Source organism: Phaethon lepturus, unplaced genomic scaffold, assembly GCF_000687285.1.
Source record: "Phaethon lepturus isolate BGI_N335 unplaced genomic scaffold, ASM68728v1 scaffold25474, whole genome shotgun sequence".
Classification (NCBI taxonomy): domain Eukaryota; kingdom Metazoa; phylum Chordata; class Aves; order Phaethontiformes; family Phaethontidae; genus Phaethon; species Phaethon lepturus.
The window spans coordinates 324-952 of NW_010535842.1; the positions used below are offsets into that span (position 1 = coordinate 324).

At 63.3% G+C, this 629-nt stretch overlaps 1 protein-coding gene across 1 annotated transcript in view; it reads left to right on the forward strand.

The window, feature by feature from the left end:
• Nucleotides 1–629, forward strand: part of VPS16 (vacuolar protein sorting 16 homolog (S. cerevisiae)) — a gene marked incomplete at both ends in the record, with an annotated part of 9135 nt that overhangs the window by 281 nt on the left and 8225 nt on the right. The window lies entirely within an intron of this gene.

Sequence of the window (629 nt, forward strand, 5' to 3'; positions counted from 1 at the left end):
CGCAGCGGCAAGCCTGTGGGCAGGAGGCTTGTTGGAAGGGCTTGCCGGTGGCACCGAAAGGACCCAGCGCTGTATGGCTGGGTGCTGCAGGTGAATCCCTAGGCTGCAAGGCCAGCGGTCACCTCTGCTTGTGCCACTTGCTTGCATGCCCTTGGGCAGCTCCTCTGGTCTCTCCGTGGGGATGCTGGATGCTGCCATGTGTCCTCAGTACCCTGATTTCTCTGGTGCGATGGTTCTGTGCAACTTGTGCAGCCCCTTGAAAGCTTTGGAGAAGCTGCTTGGAAGGGGTGGTGTGTGCAAGGGGGGAGTGGGGAGATCTGTAGGGAGAGGAGGGCTGCCCAGCCCTGGGGGAAGGGAATGGGATGGGGACGGGAGCAGCAGCACTGGTGCCGTAGGAGCATCTTCTCTTCCCTGCTGTCTGGGGCTGGGGCAGATGCAGGGCAGTGAGAATGTGGAGTGACAGGGGAAGCTGCCACGACCACATGGCCCTGAAGAGCCAGGGGCATCAGAGCCAATGGGAGCTGTGGCCGTTGGCTTCACCTGTGTCTCCTGGAGGGACACCTCTGGAGCTGGGCCAGCCGGGCGGCGAGCAGCCCTGCGGTCTCATCGCGTGACTCCTGCCCGCAGGG